The sequence below is a fragment of the Choloepus didactylus genome, chromosome 1 (genome assembly GCF_015220235.1).
Source record: "Choloepus didactylus isolate mChoDid1 chromosome 1, mChoDid1.pri, whole genome shotgun sequence".
NCBI lineage: Eukaryota > Metazoa > Chordata > Mammalia > Pilosa > Megalonychidae > Choloepus > Choloepus didactylus.
The window spans coordinates 199,729,574-199,757,158 of NC_051307.1; the positions used below are offsets into that span (position 1 = coordinate 199,729,574).

The 27,585-nt window shown below is 38.0% G+C and overlaps 1 protein-coding gene across 1 annotated transcript in view; it reads right to left on the reverse strand.

Annotated features, from left to right (window-relative positions):
- Positions 1–26,874, reverse strand: part of LOC119544366 (SREBF chaperone) — a 93,677-nt gene extending 66,803 nt beyond the window's left edge. The window contains exon 1 of the mRNA XM_037849806.1: positions 26,742–26,874. The gene's annotated coding sequence lies outside the window, so the exon portion shown is untranslated. The remainder of the gene's footprint in view (positions 1–26,741) is intronic.
- Between the last annotated feature and the right edge of the window lie 711 nt (positions 26,875–27,585).

Sequence of the window (27,585 nt, forward strand, 5' to 3'; positions counted from 1 at the left end):
GCATATATCCCACAGATTAGCACTACAAATATAGGCGTTTGCATGACACTAGTATAGAGAGTTGACAACAGAATGGTATATGGGAAAACTCTACTTAGCATACTAGGGACTATAATTAATAGGAATACCTTACTAGTACCACACAAATACCAGGGACAAATAATTAAGGGCTGAAAAGAACTATGGGGTATTTGGGGTCATGAGAATTATTTAAAATGGAGAGTGATGAGGATTGTACAACTAAGTGATGATAATGTGAAATACGGATGGATTATCGCAGACATAACATATGCTATGAGGGTGAACTTAATGGTATGGGAATGGTCAGGTGTGACTATGATTCATTAATGGGATTATAAGTATCAGTGATGTATTGAAGGCAACATGTTCACAAATGGTTGTTTAAAGGCATGTAACCCATGGAGTAGCACCAAAAATCTAAATTAAGTGTTAGCATGATATACTGACAAGGTATGACAGTGATGCAGAGGGTTAACAACAGAGTGGTATGGAAATACTACCCATTATATATTAAAGACCATATTTAATAGGAATATTTTACCAACTACACTAATGCTAGAGATGAATCATTAGCAGCTGGTAAGAGCTATGGGATGTATTACGTTACAACTGTTTAAAGTTGAAAGTGATGATGACTGTACAATTAAGTGAAGATAATGTAAGAAACTGACCATTTATCTTGGGATAGAATGTATATTAAGTGAACTTAGGAACCCCCTGCTTTATAAGTCAAGCCCTCGACCTTTAGGCTTCCTCTTGTGAAATTTAAGGATTGTAAAGGGGAGGCTAAGCCTACGTATAATCATGCCTAGGAGTCACTACCAGAGAACCTCTTTTGTTGCTCAAATGTGGACTTTCTCTAAGCCCAATTCTGCAAATAAATTCATCACCCTCCCCCCGATGTGGGACAGGACCCCCTAGGTGATGCTATCCCTGGCAACGTAGGACATGGATTCTGGGACTGAGCCTGACCCTGGCATCGAGTGGTTGAGAATACCTTTTTGATCAAAAGGGGGAAAAGAATGACAACAAAATAAGGTTTCACTGTCTAAGAGATTTCAAATAGAGTCAAGAGGCTGTCCTAGAGGTTACTCCCATGCAAGTTTCAGCTATATATGCCATATGGCCACAGTATGATAAACCCAAGTCAACAGTAATCCTGAAAACCCTAACGAATACTCAGATCCCTATCTGAGACTCTATAAAAGTTTCACTAAGTTTATTCTTCAGAAACTTAAATCCTCCAGTTCTTAAGGGAATAACTGAAACAATGGTACCATAACTTATTAACATTTTTGGAAATTTCCTACATAACTACTTGTTAAATTGTATTTTGAAATTATTACCTTTTTGAATTTGTTTATATTTCACAATAAGGAAATAACTGAAACTGTGGAACTGTAACCCCATAACATTCTTTGAAATTTGCTAACCACCTGATAAATTGCATTTGGAAAAGTTATCACTTCTGTGTATGTATGTTATATTCCACAAAAAAAAATTAAAAAGAAAATGCTTATGACAGTGTTAAGTGAAAAATAAAAAAGCAAGTTTCAAAAAAAAAAAAAAAAAACTTAATTGAAGACAAAAAAACAATCTGGAAAAACATAACTGCAATTCATTTCATTGAAAAAGTGCTAAGTTTCCTTACACAGAAACAATTTTTTTAAAACATCAATAAAAAAGACCAAAGCCCAACAGAAAAATAAGCGAATATGAAGATTTTTCACAGAAAAGAAAATGTCAGTGGTCCTTCCGCATATAAAAAGACACACTGCTATCTTATAGCAAGAGGAGAGATACAAATTAACGCTTCCCCTGAGGAGGCAGCCCAAACAAGATGGTGGAGTGAAACCATCTCCTGACAGAAGCTTTGACCAACCAGCCAAATGGCAGAAACATCTTTCTCAAAGTTACAGAAAACAATTAAAGGATCGCAGTAATAAAGTGTGCACCAAATCAAGAAAAAGGCAATTCCCACATTCCCTCACTCCCTGTGCAGGTTCCTGGTCCCAGGTCCAGAGGTAGCAGAGCAACCCTCATGCACATTCTAGAGGCATGTATGTGTGTGTCAGTCTGTCCACTGGAGGGCTTAAAGATTGAACCAAAACATTAATTGCAGGCTCACCACCCCAGAACTTGCATGCATAAAATACAAGATTCTCATACACCACCCCACCACCAATACTTACACCAGTGTGGAAAATTTGTTACAACTGATGACAGCACTTTTTTGTAATTTTATTATTTTTTAACAGTGGTTACATTTGTTACAATTGATGAAAGACTATTAAAGTAGTACTATTAACTACCGTCCATAGTTTACATAGGGGTATTGTGCCAGTTTGAATGTATTCTATCTCCCAAAACAGTATTATCTTTGATGCGATCTTGTGTGGGCAAACGTATTAGTGTTGATTAGACTAATTCTTTGAGTGTTTCCATGGGGATGTGGCCCCACCCATTCAGTATGGGCCTTGATTAGTTTACCAGAGCACTATATAAGCTCAGACAGAAGCAGCAAGCTTGCTACAGCCAAGGGGGACACTTTGAAGGATGCACAGGAGCTGAGAGAGTTGCTGCAGATGAGAGACAGTTTGAAGAAGGCTGTTGAAAGCAGACTTTTGCTCCAGAGAAGCTAAGGGAGGAAAAAACGTCCCAAGAGCAACATTTTGGAGAACGCCATTTTGAAACGCAACCTGGGAGCAAGCAAACGCCAGCCACGTGCCTTCTCAGCTAACAGAGGTTTTCCAGACACCAATGACCATCCTTCAGTGAAGGTATCACATTGTTGACGTCTTACCTTGGACACTTGATGGACTTAAGACTGTAACTTTGTAACCAAATAAGCCCCCTTTATAAAAGCCAACCCATTTCTGGTATTTTGCATAAGGCAGCATTAGCAAACCAGAACAGGTATTTTCCCCCATATTCCCAACCTATTATTTATTTTTTAATGCATGTCTTTATTACTCATATACCCATACACTAAATAAAGAGGGTTTGTCAGTTCCAAGGTTTTTACAGTCACAAGATAAAAGCTATACAGATACACAATCATTATCAAATTTCAAGACTACTGGATTACAGTTCAACATTTTTGGGTATTTCCTTCTAGCTACTCTAATACTCTAGAAACTGAAAAGAAATACCCATGAGTCAGTAGTTAAAATCATTTGTTAAATCCTAACTTCTCAGTTACAACTCCTCCCTCTCATATGATCATTCTTTCAATCTTCAGGGATATCTGGGCAATGACTATTCTAACTTCTTCATGCTGAAATAACACTAGCTTGATACAAGGTTAATGAACATATGCCTCAAAGTCTAAATTCAAGCAATAATGTATTAAAATATCAAAGTGTCCAAGTTTCAGCAAAAAAATTTTAAAAACATAAAAAGAAATAGGATCTTCTTCCCTCTGGGACCTGAACCTGTTCTGGTCTGGGAAAACCTGATTTGGATAACCAAGGAAACCATGCCAAGACAACAGAAAATTACAACCTACACTAAGAAAAACAAAGTTATGGCCCAGTCAAAGGAACAAACGTACACTTCAACTCAGATACAGGAATTTAAACAACTAATGCTAAAACAAATCAAAAAGTTTAGAGAAGATATTGCAAAAGAGATAGAGGCTGTAAAGGAATCACTGGGCATATATAAGGCAGAAATCAAAAGTTCAAAAAAACAACTAGTAGAATCTATGGAAATGAAGGGCACAACACAGGAGATGAAAGACACAATGGAAACATACAACAGCAGATCTCAAGAGGCAGAAGAAAACACTCAAGAACTAGAGAACAAAACACCTGAAAGCCTACATGCAAAGGAGCAGATGGAGAAAAGAATGAAAAAATATGAGCAACGTCTCCGGGAACTCAAGGATGAAACAAAGTACAATAATGTACGTATCATTGGTGTCCCAGAAGGAGAAGAGAAGGGAAAGGGGGCAGAAGCAATAATAGAGGAAATAATCAATGAAAATTTCCCATCTCTTATAAAAGACATAAAATTACAGATCCAAGAAGCGCAGCATACTCCAAACAGAAGAGATATGAATAGGCCTATGCCAAGACACTTAATAATCAGATTATTAAATGTCAAAGACAAAGAGAGAATCCTGAAAGCAGCAAGAGAAAAGCGATCCATCACATACAAAGGAAGCTTAATAAGACTATGTGCGGATCTCTCAGCAGAAACCATGGAGGCAAGAAGGAAGTGGTGTGATATATTTAAGATACTGAAAGAGAAAAACTGCCAACCAAGAATCCTATATCCAGCAAAGCTGTCCTTCAAATGTAAGGGAGAGCTCAAAATATTTTCTGACAAACAGACAATGAGAGACTTTGTGAACAAGACACCTGCCCTACAGGAAATACTAAAGGGAGCACTACAGGGTGATAGAAGACAGGAGTGCGTGGTTTGGAACACAATTTTGGGAGATGGTAGCACAACAATCTAAGTACACTGAACAAAGGTAACTGTGAATACAGTTGAGAGAGGAAGGTGGGGAGCATGTGAGACACCACAAGAAAGGAGGAAAGATAAAGACTGGGACTGTGTAACTTGGTGAAATCTGGAGTAGTCAACAATTGGGATAAAATGTACAAATATGTTCTTTTACGAGGGAGAACAAGCAAATGTCAACCTTGCAAGGTGTTAAAAAGGGGGAGGCATTGGGGGGAGGGATGCAATCAGCATAAGCTAGAGACTGTAACTAATAGAATCACTGTATTATGCTTCCTTTAATGTAACAAAGGTGATATACCAAGGTAAATGCAAATAAGAGGGGGGGATAGGGGAGGCATGTTAGACACTTGACATTGGTGGTATTGTCTGATTCTTTATTCTACTTTGATTTAAGGTTATTTTTCCTTTTGCTGCTTCCTAGCTGTCATTTTTTTTTCCTCTTTCTTTTGCCTCTATACCTTCTTTGACTCTCCCTCCTGCCTTGTGGAAGAAATGTAGATGCCCTTGTATAGATAGTGGTGAAGGTGGTGAACACATAAATGTATGACCATGCAGAGAACCATCGATTATTTACTTGGGATAGAATGTATGGTGAGTGAACAAAACCATATTAAAAAAAAAAATGGGTTGATGACAAAACCTCGAGGGCAATATACTGAGTGAAATAAGCCAGACACATTAGGACAATTATTGCAGGGTCTCACTGATAGGAACTAATTATAATATGTAAACTCACAGACATGAAATATAAGGTACCAAGATATAGGACGAGGCTTAAGAATGGGGAGTGGTTGCTTAGTATGAGCAGAATGTTCAATTAGGATGAACTTAAATGTTTGGAAATGAACAGGGGTGTTGGTAGCAAGATGTGAGAATAACTAACAGTGCCAAATGGTGTGTGAATGAGGTGGAAAGGGGAAGCTCAGAGTCATATATGTTACCAGAAGGAAAGTTGGAGGTCAAAAGATGGGAATGTATAAAACTGAATCCTATGGTGGGCAATGTCCATGATCAACTGTACAAATTCTAGAAATCACTTCCATGAACCAGAACAAATGTATGACAATACAATTAGAAGTTAATAATAGAGGGGCATATAGGGAAGAACTATATACCTATTACAAACTATATACTACAGTTAGTAGCATTTCAACATTTTTTCATAAACAGTAACAAATGTACTATATCAATACTATGAGTCATCAATTGAGGGGGGTTGGTTAGGGATAGGGGAGGATTAGAGTTTCCTTTTTTCATCTTTCACTTTATTTCTTGTCTGGAGTAATGAAAAGTTTCTAAAAATTGAACAAAAATTAAGTGTAATGGATGCACAGCTGTATGAGGGTACCCAGGGGCAAGTGATTGTATACTTTGGATCTTTGGATAATTGTATGGTATCTGAACAATCTCAATAAAAATGAAAAAAAAAAAAAAAAAAGAAATAGGAAATCATGGCTAAGGCAAAGGAGAGGGTTAAAGCATTGGAAGCCATCTATAAGGAGGACCATACCTGGGACATACCAGCAGACTTTTAAAAATGATCCTAAAACTACTCAAAGAGCTTAAGGAAAACAAAGAAAAAGAAATAAAGGGCATTAGGAACACAGACTATAAATAAAGAAATAGAAATTAAGAAAAGTAACTAAAACAAAGACCACAGAAACAGAAATAAAAAACTCCCTATAGGAGTTAAACAAAGGATTGGAGCTGGCAGAAGAAAGAATCAGTGAATCTGAAGATAAGACAATTGAAATCATTCATTCTGAGAAATGAGAAAAAAGAAAAAGAAATGAGAAGTGAAGAGTTCTTGTGAGGAACTGGTGGGACACCACCAAGTGTACCAATATACACATTGTAGGAGTCTCAGAAGAAGGAAGGAAAGGGACAGAGAGAAGAGTCAAAGAAATAATAGCTGAAACATCCCCAATTTAACAAAAGACATGAATATACACATCCAAGACACTCTTCAAACTCCAAACAGGATAAACCCATACAGACCCACAATGCAATATGTTATGATCAAATAGTCAAATGCCAAAGATAAAGAAAGAATTCTGAAAGCCACAAAAAAGAAGCATCATGTCACATATAAGAGATCCTTGATACGATTAGGTGCCTATTTCTCATCAGGAACCATGGAGTCAAGAAAGCAGTGGGACGGCATATTTAAAGTGCTCAATGCAAAGAACTGCCAACCAAGAATTCCATATTCAACAAAACTTTTCAAAAATGAGGAAAATTCCAGATAAACAAAAGCTGAGGGAGTTTGTCACCACTAGACCAGCTCTATAAGAGACTAAAGAGAATTCTACAGGGTAAAAGGAAAGGGGAATAGAAAGGCCGAAGCCACATGAAGAAATAAAGATCCCTGGTAAAGGTAACAACATGGGTAAATAAAAATGCTAATACTACTGCAGTTTTAGTTTGTAACTGGGCTTCTTACATCCTCAAGGATTTAAAAGGCAAATGTGTAAATATGATATACCAGTAGTTTGGGACTTATAACGTATAAATATGCAATTTGTGACAAGAACTACATTAAGGTGCAAGAATGGAAGAGTATAGGAATATGATTTGTGCATACAACAGAAGTTAAGTTGGTATCAAAGCAAATGAGATTGTTACAGATTTAGGATGTTAAATTTAAGCCTCATGGTAACTACAAAGAATATTCTGAAGAATGTGCAGGGGGGAGGAGCAGGAATGGGGAGCTGAAGCATAGTGGGGTAAAGTTTCTATTTGGGAAGGTTTTGGTAATACAGACTATGAACACTATGAATGTGATTGATTCCACGGAACGATGTGTTTGGGAATGGTTGAAATAGGAAGGTTTATGTTGTGTACATGTTCCTACAATCGAAAAAGAAAAAGAAAAGAAAGAACAACTAAGCAGATGATGACAGATAAATGCACCACATGATCCTGGACATGATCTAGTTAGGGAACAGAGAAGGCTCAAGCAGATATTGTTGAGACATGAAAGAAATGTAATGTGGACTGTAAGCTTTATAGAAATGTTGAAGTTCCTAAACTTGACAACTGCACTTACGGTGGTCATACGGGTATTCTTGTTCTCGGGAAACAAACATGACAGTATCAGATTTTCAGGAAGCATGATGTATGCAACCTACACCCAACAGTTTGGACAATGGATTGAAAAATAGATGGACAGACAGACAGATGAATGGACTGACGGACAGATGGATATATACATGGAATGATGAAGCCAGTGTGGCAAAGCATTAAAATTGGTGGATCTGGGTATCCGGGGGATAGGGGTTTGTTCGAGTTCTCTGTATAGGATTTGTATTATTTCTGTAACTGTCCTGCAGATTGGGTAATATTTCAAAATAAAGAGTTTAAGGGAGGGTTCTGGGAAGATGGAGGATTTGGAGAGACAGAGTAAAATTCTCCTCCATGAAAAAACACTAGATAAAGGACAGAAAGCACTCCAGAACAGCAGTTCCAAGGTTCCACCAGCTGGGAAGGGGCTTCTACACCCACAGTGAGTGTGCACGTGGAGAAATCAATAGGCTGCATGTATGACGGAGAGAGCTCAGCCTGGAACGCCACCCAGGAACAGGCAGTTGGAGCCGGCTGAGAGCACAGATGGGAGCAGCCTTCCACACCCCGGGCACCCTCCTCAGCACTTGGCTTGGGTGATTAAGCTTTCCCAAATCTGCAGCCAAGAGCCCCTAAGACAGGGTCAGAGCAGGGAGACAAGCGTGGAGAGGGGCAGGTTTCCACACCCCGTGCAGCGATCTTTGCAGTTGGCTGAAGATAACCCTTCATAGCCCCACAGCCGAGAGGTTCCTTGAGGGAATTCGGGATTCAGCAGGCTTGTGATGACACCCACTCTTCCTCCACAGAAACCCACAATGTGTACTGCCTAGATCCAAGGGGGCCACGCCAAAGTGCCATAATCCCAGGGACTCATGGGCACACAGTAAACAGACTGTGGGGCATCTGAGCTGGAAGGTGAGCCACGCAGCTCTGCATCCCCAAAGTACTCCACCCACAACCCCGGAACAGCTGGGACAACTGTGCCATGTAGTGGATTCCCCGCCAAAATGTACAGGCCATGGCCCCCACCCAGAGGGCTGGCAATCCCCAGTGCACATGGAAAATTGGTGCACTGACTGGGCTTCCATATTGTTTGGATCCCCCCACTCAGTGCAGAAATGAAGGTGGGGAAAACTGGCTCAAGGATAAAAGGTGGCCAGGAGCACCATATGCTCATAGGTCAGGGAAAGTGCAATCCACCAAGCTGTAGCTCTGCCAAATTACAGATAAATGTTTAAATAATCCTGCATATCCTAGAAGAACCTTATCAAGATAAGCAAATGCCAAGAGGCCAAAAACAACAGAAAATCATAAAGCATATGAAGGAACCAGAAGATACTGATAACTGAAACATCCAAATTAAAAAGCCAGAGAAGACACAGAACTTGGATCAATTAATCAAAGAAATACTCACAAACATCAATATTATGGCTCAGGATATAAAAGAAATGAAGAAGACCCAGAAGAGAGTAAAGAAAAATTTGCAAGCCCAAATTAAAAAAAAAACAAAAAAAACAGCAGATCTTATGGAAATAAAAGATAGTGTTGATCAAATTAAAAATATTCTTGAGACACATAACAGCATATTTGAAGAGGTAGAGGAATGAATTATGAACTTGAGGACAGAACACTGGAATGTGAAATCACAAAAGAAGGAATGGTGAAAAAAACTGAGAAATTTGAAATGGCGCTCAGGGAAATGATGGACAACATGAAGCACACAAATGTAAGAATCATTGGTGGTCCATAAGTGGAAGAGAATAAAGGGCTAGGAAGAATATTCAAAGACACTCTTGGGGAAAACTTAAAAACCCTTCTAAATGACATAAATATGCAAATCAAAGAGGCCAACGAACTCCAAACAGAATAAATCCAAATAAACCCACTCCGAGACATATTCTGATCAGACTGTCAAATGCGGAAGAGGAGAAAGTTTTGAAAGCAGCAAGGGAGAAGCTATTCACCACATACAAGGGAAGTCACATACGACTAAGTACTGACTACTCAGTGGGCACCATGGAGGCAAGAAGACAGTGGTATGACATATTTAAGATTCTGAAAGAGACAAGTTGCAAACCAAGAATTCTTTATCCAGCAAAGCTCTCCTTCAAAATTGAGCGAGAGTTTAAAATTTTCACCAACAAACAAATGCTGAGAGAATTTGTTAACAAGAGACCTGCCATGCAAGAAATACTAAAGGGAGCTCTACTGGCTGAGAAGAAAAAAGGAGAGAGAGGTCTGGAGAAGGGCACAGAACTGAAGATTTTTAGCAAGGGAAACTTAAAAGAAATATAGAGTTGGAAAAAAATAGAATTGACAGATAAAAACCAAAAGATAAGATGGTTGATTCAAGAACTGCCTTCACACTAATAGCACTGAAGGTGAATGGATTAAACCCCCCAATTAAAAGATATACATTGGCAGAATGGATTAAAAAATATGAACCATCAATATACTGTTTACAAGAGACTCATGTTAGATGCAGTGACACAAAGAAATTGATAGTGAAAGGATGGAAAAAGATATTCCATGCAAGCTACAGTCAAAAGAGGTAGCAATACTAATTTCAGATGAAATAGACTTTAAATGCAAGAATATCATAAGCGACAAAGAAGGACACTATATACTAATAAAAGGGAAAATTCACTAAGAAGAAATAACAATCATAAATGTTTATGTACCCAATCAAGGTGCTCCAAAGTACATGAGACAAACACTGGCAAAACAGAAAGAGGCAATAGATGTTTCCACAATAATTGTGGGAGACAATACACTACTCTCTCCTACAGATATATCAACCAGAGGACCAATAAGGAAACAGAACCTAAACAATGTGATAAACAAATTAGACTTAACAGACACATATTGAGCATTACATCCCAAATTACCAGGATATATATTCATCTCTAGTGCACATCGAACTTTCTCTAGGATAGAGCACATACTGGGGCATAAAACAAGCCTCAATAAATTTTAAAAGATTGAAAGAATTCAAAGCACATTCTCTGACCACAATAGAATGCAACTAGAAGTCAATCACTATCAAAGAACCTGAACATTCACAAATATCTGCAGGTTAAGCAACACACTCCTAAATGATCAGTGAGTTAAAGAAGAAATTGCAAAGAGAAATTGCCAAATATCTAGAGATGAATGAAAACAAGAACACAACATATCAAAACTTATGGGTTGCAGCAAAGATGGTATTGAGGGGGAAATTTATAGCTCTAAATGCATATATTAAAAAGGAAGGAGGAGCTAAAATCAAAGACCTAATGGAACAAATGAAGAAGCTACAAAATGATCAGCAAACTAATCCTAAAGCAAGTAGAAGAAAAGAAATAACAAGGATTAAAACAGAAATAAATTATCTGGAGAACAAAAAAGAACTCGAGAGAATAAATAAAAGCAAAAGTTGGTATGCTAGTTTGTATATATTATGTCCCTCAGAAAAAGCCATATTTTTTAATGCATTCTTATGGCAGCAGACATATTAGGGTGGATCGGGTTGGAACCTATTGGTTCAGTGTCCATAGAGATGTGACCCACCCAACCGTAGATGATAACTCTGATTGGATAATTTCCATGGAGGTGTGGCCCTGCACATTCAGCATGGGCCTCGTTTAGTTTACTGGAGCACTATATAAGCTCAGACAGAAGGAGCTCATAGTTAGCTGGAGCTGAGACAGACATTTTTGGAGATGGCTGCTGGAAGAAGATGCTGACATTTTAGGGAACGCCATTTTGAAACGCAACCTGGGAGCCAGCAGATGCCAGTCACATGCCTTCCCAGCTAACAGAGGTTTTCCAGGCACCATTGGCCATCCTTCAGTGAAGGTACTCTGTTGTTGGACACTTTATGGCCTTAAGACTGCAACTGTGTAACCAAATAAACCCCCTTTATAAAAGCCAGTCCATTTCTGGTGTTTTGCATTCTGGTGTCATTAGCAAACTTGAACAGTCAATTCTTTGAGAAGATCAAAAAGACTGACAAATCCTTAGCTGGAATGACAAAGTAAGAAAGAGAGAAGATCCAAATAAAGAAAATAATAAATGAGAGGGGGAACATTACTATGGATCCTGAAGAAATTTAAAAAATCTTAAGAGGATACTATGAACAACTGTACACCAACAAACTAGGCAATTTAGAGGAAATGGATAATTTCCCGGAAACACATGAACAACCTAGAATGAGCAGAGAAGAAACAGAAGACCTCAACAAACCAACCACAAGCAAAGAGGTCCAATCAGTCATCAAAAAGCTTCCTACAAATAAAAGCCCAGGGCCAGATGGCTTCACAGGGTAATTCTACCAAACTTTCCAAAAAGAACTGACACCATTTCTACTCAAGCTCTTTCAAAAAGCTGAAGAAAATGGAACATTACCTAACTTATTTTATGAAGCCAATATCACTCTAATATCAAAACCAGATAAAGATGCTACAAGAAAGGAAAACTACAGGCCAATCTCCCTAATGAATAAAGATGCAAAAATCCTGAACAAAATACTTTATTAAAAGAAATAAAAGGAGACCTAAAGAGATGGAAAGATATTCTGTGTTCAAGGATAGGAAGGCTAAACATCGTTAAGATGTCAATCCTACCCAACCTGCTCTACAGATTCAATGCAATTCCAATCAAAATTCCAATGACCTACTTTGCAAACTTGGAAAAGTTAGCTGTCAAATTTATTTGGCAGGCAAAGGGGCCTCAAACTGCTAACAATATTCTCAAATAGAAAAACGAAGTGGAAGGACTCACACTTCCTGACGTTGAAGCCTACTATAAAGCCAGAGCAGTCAAAACAGCATGGAATTGGCACAAAGATAGACATATTGATCAATGGAATCAAATTGAGAGTTCAAAAATAGAACTCCAGATTTACGGCTGACTGATTTTTTATAAGGCCCCCGAATCCACTGAACTGGGACAGAACAGTCTCTTTAACAAATGGGGCTGGGAGAACTGGATATCCATATCCAAAAGAATGAATGAGGACTCTTACCTCACAAACTATACAAAAATTAGCTCAAAATGGATCAAAGACCTTAATATAAGAGACAGTACCATAAAACTCCTAGAAAATAATGTAGGGAAACATCTTCAAGACCTAGTATTAGGAGGTCGCTTTTTAGACCTTACACCCAAAGCACAAGCAACAAAAGAAAAAATAGATAAATGGGAACTCCTCAAAATCAAAAGTTTCTCTACCTCAAAGGAATCTGTCAAAAACCTGAAGAGGCAGCCAACACAATGGGAGAAAATATTTGGAAACCATAAATCTGATAAGAGACTGATATCTTGCATATTTAAAGAAATCCTACAACTCAACAACAGAACAGCCCAATTATAAAATGGGCAATGGATATAAAAAGACATTTCTCCAAAGAGAAATATAAATGGCTAAAAAACATGAAAAAATGTTCATCTTCACTAGTTATTAGGGAGATGCAAATCAAGACCACAATGAGATATCATCTCACACCAATTAGAATGGTTGCCATTAAACAAACAGGAAACTTCAAATGCTGGAGAGGACATGGAGAAATTGGAACTCTTATTCATCGCTGGTGGGACTGTATAATGGTACAGCCACTCTGGAAGACAGTTTGGTGGTTCCTCAGAAAACTAGATATCGAGTTACCCTACAATCCAGTAACTGCACCTCTTGGTATATATCCAGGAGATCTAAAAACAGTGACACGAACAGATATTTGCACACCGATGTTCACAGTGGCATTGTTCACAATTGCCAAGAGATGGAAACAATCTAAATGTCCTTCAACAGACGAGTGGATAAACAAAATGTGGTATATACACACGAAGGAATGCTATGCAGCAGTATGAAGGAATGAGGTCATGAAACATATGACAACATGGATAAAACTTGAAGACATAATGCTGAGTGAAATAAGCCATACACAAAAGGAGACCTATTATATGTGCCACTACTGTGAACTTGGTGAAAATTGGAAAATAAGTGTTTTATATGTAGAATATAAGGGACCTAAAGATAGAAGCAAGTGAAGGGAGAATGATAATCTAATATGTACAGATATGATAATGAGGGTGAACTTAGTGGTATGGGAATGGTCAGGTGTGACTATGATTCAATAATGGGACTGTAAGTATTGATGTATTGAAGGCAACATGTTCACAAATGGTTGTTTAAAGGCATATAACCCATGGAGTAGCACCAAAAATCTAAATAAGTATTAGCATGATATACTGACAAGGTATGACAGTGATACAGAGGGTTAACAACAGAGTGGTATGGAAATGCTACCCATTATATATTAAAGACCATATTTAATAGGAATATTTTACCAACTACACTAATACTAGAGATGAATCATTAGCAGCTGGTAAGAGCTATGGGATGTATTACGTTACAATTGTTTAAAGTTGAAAGTGATGATGACTGCACAACTAAGTGAAGATAATGTAAGAAACTGACCATTTACCTTGGGATAGAATGTATATTAAGTGAAATTAGGAGCATACTACTTAATAAATCAAGCCCTCAACTTGAGGCTTGCTCTTGTGAAACTTAGGGTTGTAAATGGGAGGCTGAGCCCTCCCATAATTATGCCTAAGAGGCACCTCCAGGAAACTCTTTTGTTACTCAGATGTGGCCTCTCTCTCTAAGCCCAACACAGCAAATAAATTCATTAACTGCCCCCCCACCCCCCACCCCACAAAAGGGACATGACTCCCATGAGAATGTCTCTCCCTAGCAACATGGGACATGGCTCCCAGAAATGAGCCTGGCCCTGACAGCAAGGGATTGAAAATGCCTACTTGACCAAAAGGGGGAAAAAAGAAGGTAACAAGCTGAGGTCATAGTAGCTGAGAGATCCCACATAGAGTAGAGAAGCTATCCTGGAGTTTTCTCTTATGCAAGCTCCAGCTAGACATCCCAAATAGCCACAGTATGCCATGCTTTTACCAAAAGTAGTCTCCAAATACCTAGGTCCCTACCTGAGATTCTATAAAAGATTCACTCACTAAGTTTTATCTTTCAGAAACCTAAATCCACCAGAGTGTTCCTATGCTAGACAAATCCTAAACCCAGAGGCAACAGCCTTTTAAAGAACAACATGATGCAGCCGCCTTCCCTATACTCTCGATACCCTCTTTCAATAGGAACAAGTTAGAGTGCTCACTGCTTAGACACCCCTGAAGATGGAGAAGGAGATTGAGAGAAAGGGGTAGCAACAAACAAGATAGGATTTAACAAAGGTCTATGAATACTGAAACGTTATATAAATATAAATATATACATATATATATATTTAGATGCTGGGATGCTGGAATAGCTGGAAGGAGGTAAATGACATGGTAGAACTGTAATCTATAACATCCTTTGAAATTTGCTCTATAACTACTCACTGAATTGTGCTTTAATAGTCTTTACCTTTCTGAATATACCTTATATTTCATAATAAGGAAAGAACTGCAGCTGTGGAACTGTAACACATAACAATTTTTTAAATTACTTATATAACTGCTTGTTGAGCTGTACATGGAGAGCTGACACTTTTCTGTATGTAAGTTATATTTTACAATAATGGAAATGGCTGAAGTGGAACTGTGACCCATGATATTCTTTAAAATTTGCTAACAACTTTTGAAATCGTACTTTGAAAGTTATCACTGTTATATATATACATGTTAAAGTTCACAATTAAAAAAAAAAAAAAAAAAAGACATCCCCTGGAAAAGACCCCCATCAAAATCAACTCATAAAAAGACAAATTCCACTTGCTTAGAACTCTGGAGTATAATAAACACTGGAGAAGGACTCCACAAATGCTGAATCACTGGTAAAGAAATAAAACACCAAAATTAGGTTCCAGACTCGCCAGTCTGGACCCACCAGTCCAGACCCCTCCCTCTCACTTGATCCAGGGCAGCCCAGGAGTCACAAAGGCAGCATGGCCCAAATCCCTCCTGCCTCTGGATCTGGCTCTGCAGGGTGGGATACCCAAACGGGGAAGAAATGAGAGGCAGACAATTATCATGGAACATACAAGAAGGGGAACAGAATTGCTGTAAGACAGGATGGTTCCCAGAACCAGAACTTAAAAGTATAAAGAAAAAGGGGCATTGAGTGAGAGACAGAATTTAAACAAATCATAGGAGCTGGGGAGAAAATTGTCCAAAAAAAAACAAACAAAAAAACAAACAGAACAGATAAAGATTCCCAGAGAAGGAATAGAGGAAAAGAAGCTTTCTCCTGGAGGTGAAACAAGTGCACACAAACGGACAATTTAAAAATTGTACTGCATAGACAAGGCAAGAATCAAATGCAAAAGACCTGAGAAAATCTGAAAACTTAAACATGGGCTACTCTAAAGGTCCAAAGTAAGCTGGACCAAGTGTCAAAGAAAAGCCTTAACACAAAGCCAGTCAACAATAAAATCCTAGGCAAGAGACAGAAACCAAACTTCCGAGTTAACACATCAAAATAATCAGAAGCCCAGACATCAGCAAAAAAATTACAAGCCTGTGAGGCATGCAACTAGGTGAATGAACATTGAGGACAGTATGTTGAGTGAAATAAGCCAGAAATGTAAAGACAAGTATTATAACGCCTCACTAATACAGACTAAATATAATGTGCAAACTCTGAGATTGAATTCGAGAGCACAGATTATCAGGGGAAAGCTTATTGTAAAGGTTCCTAGATTGTAAGCTCTTACAGCAGTCACCCCTGTATTCTTAAGGTTATTTCTAAATTCTGAGATGCTCAGCTCTTTGTGTATAACCTGGTCATTCCCTGGAATTCAGGTATCTGTGTGACACCTGAGACTCAGAGCTAGAGCTCTGTAGCTACGAAAGTCAGCATCACCCCATACAGCAACTGTTAAAAGCAAGCTGAAAAAGAGATCAGACTCCAATTAGAGATATGAATGAAGCTTATGTGGTTAGGACTCAGGCAAATCAGACTACAGGGTAAAGGACGATAGTGACTGTTTTTTAAAACTTCAATTTCTAGATGTTTATTTGGTATAAAATCTATATTTCCTATAGCACGCTATCTAATTTAACTTCTATGGTCAGTTTATTCAAACACCATAATTACATGGAACCTTGAATATGGAGTTGGTTTGTACAGGCTAGTGTGATGCCCCAATGCCTCCCAGAGTAATCTGGACAGAGAATACAAAAGTATTTGCAAAGCCCCCTTGAAGGACAGGGGAAAATGTGGAAATATTAAACTTCCCCACCTGGAGAATTTCTGATATTCTCGCAAGCATTGGGACCACCAATTTAATAGGTCAAGCCCTTGATCTTGGGGCTTGCCCTTACGAAACTTCTTCCCGCAAAGGAGAAGCTAAGCCTACTTATAATTATGCCTAAGAGTAACCCCCAGAGAACCTCTTTTGTTGTTCAGATGTGGCCTCTCTAAGTCGACTCTGCAGGTAAACTCAGTGCCCTTCCCCCTACATGGGACATGATGGCCACGGTTGTAAATCTCCTTGGCAACGTGGGACATGATTCCCGGGGATGGGCCTGGCCCTGGCATCATGGGATTGAGAAAGCCTTCTTGGACCAAAAGGGGGAAGAGAAATGAAACAAAACAAAGTTTCAGTGGCTGACAGACTTCAAGTAGAGTTGAAGAAGTCATTCTGGAGGTTATTTTTATGCATTATATAAATATCCCTTTTTAGTTTTCAGTGTATTGGAATAGCTAGAAGGAAATACCTGAAACTACTGAACTGTGAACCAGTAGCCTTGATTCTTAAAGATGATTGTATAACTATAAAGCTTTTACGATGTGACTGTGTAATTGTGTAAACCTTGCAACTAACACTCCCTTTATCCAATGTACAAACAGATGAGTAAGAAAATAAAAGCAAAAAATAAAATAAATAATAGGGGGGATAAGGGGTATGGGATGTTTCAGGTGTTCTTTTTAATTTTTATTCTTTTTTTTTTCTCTTTGGAGTAATGAAAATGTTCAAAAATTGATTGTGGTGATGAATGCACAGACTGTATGATGATAGCGTGAACCACTGACTGTACACTTTGGATGATTATCTGATATGTGAATATATCTCAATAAAACTGCATTAAAAGTTTTTTAAAAAATTCACACACATAGCAATAATATACATATATATACACATAATTACAAGCCATATCAAGAAACAGTAAGATACAGCTCAGCCAAAGGGAACAAACTAAAACTTCAGAGACAGAATTTCAAACAAGTAATCAAAGTTCAAAAAAAATTTCCTAAATCAATTCAAGGAGTTGAAGGAAATTACGGATAGAAATAAACTAATGGTGGATATAGAGCTAAAGGACATTAAGAAGACAATGTGTGAGCAAAAAGAAGAATTAGAGTGATTAAAAAGAAACATACAGAAATTATGGGGGAGAAAGGCACAATAACGGAGATTAAAAATACTCTAGAAATGAAAATGTTCTAAAATTGATCGTGGAGATGTATACACAACTATGTGATGATACTGTGAGTCAGTGATCGTATACTTCAGATGATTTGTATGGTGTGTGAATATATCTCAATAAAAATACATTTTCTAAAAAAGCCTAACCAAAATGAAAAGACTAAAATGAACTGGGGAAAATATGTGCAATAAATTTGGCAATGGGGAAGCACTTTTCATATTTAAAAACTCATAAGAACAGACATTTCACAAAAGTAGAAACAGTTCAAAAATTGTCTACTTGACTAACAAATGAAAAAACAATTAAAAATATTTTTTCTATTAACAAAGTTTAAAAATATAATTATGGCAACTGTGGTAGTCTGATGCTGTTATGTACCTAGAAAAGAACATGTTCTTTTAATCCAATCTGTGGGTACAGACTATGGTGGGTGGAACGTTTCGATTAGGTTATTTCAACTGAGATGTGACCCATCGCATTCAAGTGCATCTTAATCCTCTTACTGGAGTCCTTTATAAGAGGATAAATCACATACAGAAGTTAAGAGATGAAATTAAGGAGCCCAAGCTAGCCAGTAACCGGTCTTCAGAGAAGATATTGTCCTGTTGATGCCTCAATTGGGACACTGTGACAGCATTAGACTGTAAATTTGTAAGCTAATACATCCCCATTGCTAAAAGCGAAAAAAAAAAAAAAAAATACAGTAGAGGCATCAACAGCAGAGACGAACAGCCAGCAGAAAGAATCAGCAAACCAGAAGACTGGATGATCTATATAGTACAGAGAACAAACAGGGAAAAGAACAGAAAAAGCTGAGCACTCAGGGACTTGAGTGACAGCATGAAGTGTACTAATACAGGCATCATGGGTGTCCCAGAAAGAGAAAAGAAGGGAAAATGTGCAGAATGAATATCTGAAGACACAGTGGCCACAAATTTCCCAACTCTTACAAAAGACACAAATACACATGTCCATGAAGCACAACATACACAAGACAGAATAAACCCAAACAGACCAACTCCAAGAAACTTACTAATCAGAATGTTAAGTGCCAAAGACAGAGAATTTTGAAATCAGCAAGAGAAAAGTAATTCGTCACATACAAGAGATCCTCAATAAGACTAGGTGTCAATTTCTCATCAGAAACCATGGAGGCAAGAAGGTAGTTCTATGATATATTTAAGGTACTGAAAGAGAAAAACTGCCAACCAAAATTTCTTTATCTGGCAGAATTGTCCCTCAAAAATGAGGGAGAGACAGATTACAACAGTCACAGATAAACAGAAATACCTGCTCTACAAAAACAGCTAATGGGAGTTCTTCATGTTGAAAGAAAAAGACAGGAGAGTGTGGCTTTGAGCAGTGTGAAGAAGTGAAGATACATAGTAAGGTAACTATATGGATAAATACAAAACCCAATAGCACTGTATCCTCAATATATAATTCTAACCTTTAATTCCTATAGGAATCAGAATACAATTGAACAAGAAAAAGTCATATTTCCCGATAATGGACATGCAAAATACAACAAAACAATGTGGGACAAAAACAACACTATGAGGGAAGATAGATACGAGAACAGAGAATGTGTATGTTAATAAAGCTAAGTCAGTATCTTTTCAAATTAGTAGGTTACAGATGTAGGTTGTGTAAAATAGAAACAGAAAGAAGAAAGGGATATCAGTCAGATACATCACAAAAGATCAACTATGCTGAAAAGGAGGTGGCAATAAAGGGAAAAAGAGTCAAAAAGGATATGATATATAAAAACCAAAGAAGAAAATGGCTGAAGTACCAACTGCCTTTACAGTAATCACACTGAATATTAATAAGTTAAACTCCCCAATCAAGACACAGATTGGCAGAATGGATTTAAAAAAACATAATCCAACAACATTGTTAACAAGAGACTCACCTTAGACTCAAAGGCACAAATAGGTTGAAAGGATGGGAAAAGATAATCCATGCAAATAATAATCAAAAGAAACCTGGGATAGCTATACTGACATCAAACAAAACAGACTTTAAGTCAAAAGCTGTTAAAAACAAAGGACACCATATATTAATAAAAGGATGAATCCACAAAGAAGAAATAACAATCATAAATATTTATGCCCCAAAATACATGAGGCAAACTCTAACAAAAGTGAAGGGAGAAATAAGACACCTCTACAATAATAGAGACTTTAATACACCAATCTCATCAGTAGAACATCTAGACAGAAGATCAATAAGGGAACAGAGAACTTGAATAATATGATAAATGAACTATACCTAACAGATATATATAAAATACTGCCTCAAAACAGCAGGATATCCATTATTCTCAAGTACACATGGATCGTTCTCCAGGATAGACCACATACTGGGTCACAAAACAAGTCTCAATAAATTTTAAAAGATTTAAATTATAGAAAGAATCTTCGCTGACCAAAATGAAATGAAGCTGGAAATCAACAGCAGACAGAGAACTGGAAAATCTACAAATATATGGGAGTTAAATAGCACACTCAATCAGTGGGTCAAAGAAGAAATCACAAGGGAAATCGGTAAATATCTTGAGACAAAAATGAGAACAGAACTCATAACACAACTTATGGGATGTAGCAAAGGCAGTGCTCACAGGGAAATTTATAACCTTAAATGCTCACATTAAAAAAGAAGAGCTAAAATCAAAGACCTAACTGCACACCTGGAGGAACTAGAAAAATAACAGCAAACTAAACCCAAAGCAAGAAGGAAGGAAATAAAGTTTAGAGCATAAATAAATGAAATAGATTAAAAAAATAAAGAGCATTAACAAAACCAAAAGCTGGTTCTTTGAAAAGATCAATAAAATTGACAAACCTTTGACTGGACTGACAAAGAAAGAGAGAGAGAAGACGCAAATAAAATCAGAAATGGGGGGGGGGGGTGAGCATTACTACTGACTCTACAGAAATAAAAAGGACCCCACAAGAGGATAGTACGAACAACTGTACACCAACTTAGACCGTATGCCAAATGAGACAACCTAGATGAAATGGACAAATTCCTGGACACACACAAACAACTCACACTGACTCTAGAAGAAATAAAATATCTCAACAGACCAATTACAGATAAAGAAATTGAATCAGTCATCAAAATCTTCCCAAAAAAGAAAAGCCCAGGACCAGATGGCTTCACAGGTGAATTCTGCCAAACATTCCAAGAGGACTTAACTCTAATTCTGCCCAAACTCTTCCAAAAAATTGAAAAAGAGGGAATACTCCCTAACTCACTCGAGGCCCACATTACCGTAATACCAAAGCCAGATAAAGATACTACAAGAAAAGAAAATTACAAAACAAATTCTCTTATGAATATAGATACAAAACACAAGCAAATTGAATCCAATAGCACCTTAAAAGAATTACACACGGTAGTCAAGTAGGATTTACACTAGGTATACAAGAGCTGTCCAACATAAGAAAACCAATTAATGTAATAAACTACATTACCAAAATGAAGGGGGGGAGCATGATCATCTCAAGTGATACAGAAAAGGGTTCTGACAAAATCCACCATCCTTCCTTAATAAAAACTCTTAGAAATATAGGACTAGAAGGAAACTTCAACATGATAAAGGGCAAATATGAAAAACCCACTGCTAACATCATACCCAACGGTAAATGACTAAAAGCTTTCCTTCTAAGATCTGGAACAACTCAAGGATGACTACTGTTACCACGTTATTCACCATTCTACTGGAAGTTCGAGCCAGAGTAATTAGGCAAGAAAAAGAAATAAAAGGCATCCACATTGGAAAGGAAGAAATAAAATATTCCCTATTTGTAGATGACATGATCCTTTATAAAAATCTACAACAAAATTACTAGAGCTAATATACAAATTCAGCAATGTGGTGGGATACAAGAGCAACATGAACAAATCAGTAGTGCTTCTATACATTATTAATGAGCAATCTAAGGAGGAAATCAAGAAAAAAATTCCGTTTACAATAGCAACTAAAGGAATTAAATATCCAGGAACAAATTTAACCAAGGATGTAAAGGACTTATATGCAAATAAATAAATACATAAACACTACAAAACTGCTAAAAAAAAATCAAAGAAGACCTAAATAAACAGAAAGACATTCTATGCTCATAGACTAGAAGACTAAATATTGTTGTCAATTCTAATCAAAATGATTTATAGATTCAACATAACCCCAATCAAAATTCTAACAGCCAACTTTATAGAAATGGAAAAGCCAATCACCAAATTTATTTGGAAGGGTAAGTGGCCCTGAATAGCCAAAACCATCTTGAAAAAAAAAAACAGAACGAAGTTGGAGGACTCCCATTTCCTGACCTTAATACTTTACTATACAGCTAGAGTGGTCAAACCAGAATGGTACTGGCACAAGAAAAGAGATACAGACTAATGGAATTGAATTGAGAGTTTAGAAATAGACCCACCTCTATAGCTAATTGATTTTTGACAACTGGAGGTACATAATACATTTAAATTGACACACCATGAATCTTGAAGATGATTGTATAAAAATGTAGCTTATGAGGGGTGACAATGTGATTGGGAAAGCCATATGGACCACACTCCCCTTTGCCAGTGTATGGATGAATGAGTAGAAAAATGAGGGCAAAAAAAAAAAAAAAAGGCACCCAGTACTCTTCTTTACTTTAATTGTTCTTTTTCACTTTAATTTGTATTCTAATTATTTTTGTGTGTGTGGTAATGAAAATGTTCAAAAATTAATTTTGGTGATGAACACACAACTATATAACAGTACTGTGAACAACTGAATGCACGCTTTGTATGACTGCATGGTATGTGAATGTACCTCAATAAAAACGAATTTAAAAAAAAAAAAGAATGAAGTTCTGATTCATGCAACACCATGGATGAACCTTGAAAACATCATGTTGAGTGAAATAAGTCAGGCACAAAAGAACAAATATTGTATGATTTTTCTTATATGAAATACTTAGAATAAGCAAATTCATGCAGATAGAAAGCAGAACAGTTGTTATTCTGGGTAGGGAGTAAGGGAGAATGGGGAGTTATTGCTAAAAGAGTATGAGTTTTGGTTTGGAATGATGAAAATAGTCTGTGAATGTAATTAACAGCACCAAATTATACACGTGAATGTGGTTAAAAGGGGAAATTTAATGCAATATATATGTTACTACAATAAAAATTTGAAAACAAAACCACAAAGGGCTGTACAACACAGTGAACCCTAACGAAAACGATGCACTATAGTTAGAATTATAAAAATATTCTTTTGTGAATTATAACAAATGTACCACACTAATGCAAGGTGTTAATAATAGGGGGTTATATATGGAAACTCTATTTTATGTATTTTACATATGATGTTTCCATAAATCTACAACTTCTCTAACACACACAAAAAAAGGACTCCCAAGAAAGTGAAAAGACCACACACAGAATGAGAGAAAATATTTGGAAATCATATATCTGGTAGGGGCTTAATACCCAGAATATATAAAGGACTTCTACAACTCAACAACAAATAGACAAATAATGCAATTAAAAAATGGGCAAAGGCCTACAACCCAGCAATTTTGCTACTCAGTATATACCCAGAAGATCTGAAAGCAGAGACATGAACAAACATTGGCAAACCGGTGTTCAAAGCCACATTATTCACAATTGCCAAAAGATGGAAACAATCCAAGAGTCCATCAACAGATGAGTAGATAAACAAAATGTGCTATATGCATACAATGGAATAAGCAGCAGTAAGAAGGAATGAGGTCCTAAAGCATGTAACAACATGGATGAACCTTGAGGACATAATGCTGAGTGAAATAAGCCAGACACAAAAAGACAGATATTGTACGATTTCACTAATATGAACTAACAAGAACATGTAAATTCAGAGTCTTCAAATGTAGAATATAGGGTACCTAGAAATAGATAGAAGCTAAAGAAGGGGGAACAGTTATTTAATATGTATGGAGTTGTTAACAAGGTTCAACTTAAATGTTTGGGAATGGATAGAGGTCATGGCTGCTCATTATTGGGATTACAATAGTGCTGTATTGTAGGTGAATTTGATTGACAATTGTTATTTAAAGTCATGTATGTCACTGATTAACGCTACAAATATAAATAAGTTCCTGCATGAACTACAAATGTTAAAATAATAATAGAGGGGTATATGGGGAAAAAAACATAGCTATTGCAAACTATGAACTATACAGTATTATTTTTTACAGTAATATTTTAATATTCTTTCATCTATAGTAACAAATTCACTACAACCAATACTATGGGGTCAACAATTGGGGGAGATAGGGAGTATGAAAGGATTTGGGTTTTATTTTTTATTCTTATTTCTGTTCTGGAATAATGAAAATATTCTAAAATTGATCCCAGGGATGTACGCACAATTATGTGTTGGTACTGTGAGCCAGTAACTGTATACTTTAGAAGGTTCATGTGGTGTATGAATATATCTCAACAAAACTGAAGGGGAAAAAAAAACAAATGTGACCCCCCAAAAATGGGCAAAGGACTTGAACAGACATTTCTCGAAAGAAGACATACAAAAGGCCAATAAGTTCATGAAAAGATGGTCAATAGAAAAGTCAAAATCATGAGATACCACTTCACACCCACAAGAATGGCTACCATTAAAAAAAAACAGGAAACAAAAGTTTGCAGGGATGTGGAGAAATAGGAACCCTACTACAATGTTGGTAGGAATATTCGATAGTGCAGCAGCCGTGGCTGGTTAGAGCGAGGAATGAATGGCAGGCCAGCATGAGGAAGATTATAGAAATAGGGATCTCAGAAGGCTGTTGAGGAGAAAACAGACTGTGATTTGAGTGACAGTCAGTGTTCTGAGCAGTGCATCCCAAGTACAGAGCCAAATGCAGCAAACTGTGTTGAACAGGGCTGCTCAGAGGAGAAAGTCATGGGGAAACAAAAATAAACGAGATTTTAAACTTAAAAAAAAAACACACACAAAAATACTGTAATTCATAAAACAAGTGGGATACAAAACAGTATATTGATCCATTACACAGAGAAAGAGCAAGAGAGTGAAAAAGAGGCCTGAGAGGATATACACCAAAACATTACCAATGGCTACCACTACTACTGCAGACAATTTAAGCTTTTGTGTTTTTTCTGCTTGCCTATTAACTTTTCTTCAACACAGATGACTAGTATTAAAAAAGCAAACAAACCCTCTAGTCTCCAGAAATAGAGAATTGCAGGAAAAAAGGAAAATAGCACCCTAGTTAAGAAAACAATCTCACTTTTAAGACATCACTTAAAAATAAGAAGAAAATTGACAGAAAGCAAGAGCCAGGTACATAGTTGGCAGAACTACACTATAAAACTGATGTCAACGGGATTCAGCATGAAACCTGTTGTAAGTTTTAGCATCGTGCTCTGGTTTCAGGTGCATTCATGTGGAGCCACAGCTCTCAAAGTGTGGTACCCAGGCCAGCAAGAGCAGCAACACCTGCGATCTGGTTTGGAATTCAAAAATCCCAGATTTATAGAACTGGTGACTCCTGGGTGAGGGGAAAACAAGCCCTTCAGGTGATTTCCATTTACGCTAAAATTTGAGAACCACTAGTATGGAGGAATGATGTCTCCACTAGGTAAATAATAGCTTATCTAGTTAGAAAAATATGTTTCTTGCTCAAAACCCATTCTGGTATTTTAATTCAACCTCCTGAACAAATACCAATCTATTCAATTGTGAATTGATAAGATAGAAGACTATAAAGATATTTTTCTTAATTAGGTAGAATCCTGAAACTCATCATTTTGATATAAAGTACCAACAACTGCAGAAGGAACTGGAAATGCATAAAGCACTTCAGTGTAAACATACATTTAAAAAGACACAGGTCTTTGATTATCACTCAGGAGCACCTAAAATATATATACCACTAACTAGACACCCTTGATCCCGACTCCTTTACAAAAGCTTCAATACTTGGCACCATATCCTATGAACGCAGCACACTAATAAGGACTCCACAAAACATTTGCCCAGATAAAAGAAAACCTCTTCTATGTCTTCCTCACAAGAATTATTACCAACTCCCCAGAAAGACTTAAATCAACTCAGCTCTGACTGTGACCGTAGAAGGTGGGACAGTAAGTGACCCGAACTAGGGGAGACTCCAGCCAGAGCCCTCACAGGGACTCACTGCTCCCTTCACCCAACATTTCCATCTGTAAACTTTCTGCGATTCAATCTGGATCCAGGACTCCCTGCAGCTAACGCTATCTTGACATTACACCTTATAATACAGTGAGGTCATAAACCAAGTATAGAAGTTAACAGCGTCAAAATTAGTGAGCAATGTTTAGGTTTAAGCAAAACACAGGAAACTGGAAACCAAGCAAAACCCTTCAAAAAAGCTACGTGTCGCCTCTCAATAAGATCTTCCAAGAGGCAAGGGACTGGACAGCATGCTCTCTCCCGCACTCTGGAAAACCCAGACAGCGCCAAAGCAAGTTGCCCGAGTGACGACCGGGCCCTCTACCAGAGGTGGTCCACCCAGGACAGGGTGAGGTGGGGTAGGGGTGGAGGCGCGGAATTTGGCCGGAGTGTAAGTAGGGACGAAAAGGCCCGGTCCCTCCCGCCCGGCTCGCGCAGCTGCTGGACAGCGTCCCCGCTCCTCCCTGGGGGCCCCCAACCCAGACCTCCCGAGTCCGCGAAGTGTGAGGCCCGACTCCCGGCCCGCAGGCGGGTGCCGCGCGGACATGTGAGGCTGTACCTGTGGCCGCTGCAGCTCCCAAGCAGCGGCGACGGGGGCGGGACGCAGCGTGCGCGCTCTCGGCCCGCGACCCGGTGCGTGGCGCCCGCCCTCTCTTGCCCAGACGCCCGGCGCCCGCGCAGCTCTCCGCCCCTTCACCTCTCACCTTCTACCTTTCCCCTCCCGCCCCGGCCACCCTGTGCACGTGTTCCCAGCGGCATGCGCATGCGTAATCTGACCCCGCCCCGCCCACCTACGGTTCCTGCTCGCCCCCTGGCGGGCATCAGCCACATAACCCCAAAGGAAGTACAGGGGTGTGTCCCCGGTGGGGTCCCGCGTGAAACTCGAACGGCGCCATGAGAATCGCGGCAGAGTTTTTGAAAACTCGTTCTTGATAATTATCAAAAACACGCATAAGATACTAATGCACCCTTTTGTACAGCAGCAGAAAGTTAGAAACAGCCAAGATATAAAAATGCAGATGGGTGCAATAAATTATATCCAAAAAACAAGATTACATACATTTTAAAAGGATAAGTTTTATGAATACTTGGTGACGTTGAAAGAAGTTCTTGAAAGTTTCCAAACAAGCTGCAGAGTATGATTCCATTTTTGTTAAAAACTCCTACAAGGAGAAGGGTCCAGGGTGATACACACTGATGTGTTTGTTCGTAGTTATCTCTGAGTGGGTAGTGAGCTGTTTGCGGTTCTTACTGTTTGCTGATGGGCATTTAACCATTTTCTGCATGGGTCACATTTGGTGTCAATAACTCTGTTCATTGTTTACTCTGTCCTGAGCTGAAGATTTAACCCTCCTGAAAAAAACAGATGGGCCTTGTTACCCACTTCTCACAGAAAGGAAAGG